Source organism: Merops nubicus, unplaced genomic scaffold (assembly GCF_000691845.1).
Source record: "Merops nubicus isolate BGI_N331 unplaced genomic scaffold, ASM69184v1 scaffold42152, whole genome shotgun sequence".
NCBI lineage: Eukaryota > Metazoa > Chordata > Aves > Coraciiformes > Meropidae > Merops > Merops nubicus.
In genome coordinates, this window is record NW_008596344.1 from 8,385 (window position 1) to 9,004 (window position 620).

Here is a 620-nt window from a genome sequence, read left to right on the forward strand (position 1 = left end):
GCTGCTCCCACCCCTCCCACTCGCCCCCCCAGCCTCAACACAGCGCTGGCAACATCCCAGTTTTCATCCAACACAAACATCAGAGAATGTGCTTTTTTCGTTCCAAACAGTCTTCAAAGGGTTTAGAGACTACGTGCACACAGCACAGAAGATAACGCAAACATCTCTGGGGCAGAAGCAAGCAGCCAGCACAAGGTTTGGAGAGGGAATAGATTCAGCTGAAGGGTTGGGATTCGCCCCCCTGCCCATGTGGGGAGTGCCAGGGGCTGTTAACGCACGTCCTGAGCAGGCAGGGGCTTGGTGCTGGCTGGGAGGCTCCCGTGCAGAGTTCCTGTGAGCCATGGGCTACGTACTCGTTAGGGTACGGAGAGGCCAGGATCTCCACACCTCACCCAGCCCCTGCTGTGACCTGCTGTTAGATCTGACACCTCGCCACAGCAAGCCCCATTCTCATCATCTCTTTCAAGTGAAAAGCACCATTTGTTGGGATCTGGCTGCTGCTCCCCACCGGTGTCCCCCCGGCCCCCCAACAATAAGCATGGAGCAGCTCAGCTCCGGACGAGCACGAATGAAGAAGCCAGCTGACCACAGTGACAAATGGCACCAGTCCCCAGGCTCGG

General features: G+C 57.4%; 1 protein-coding gene across 1 annotated transcript in view; it reads right to left on the reverse strand.

Moving 5' to 3' along the window:
* Nucleotides 1–620, reverse strand: part of NEK8 (NIMA-related kinase 8) — a 9,754-nt gene that overhangs the window by 3,527 nt on the left and 5,607 nt on the right. The window lies entirely within an intron of this gene.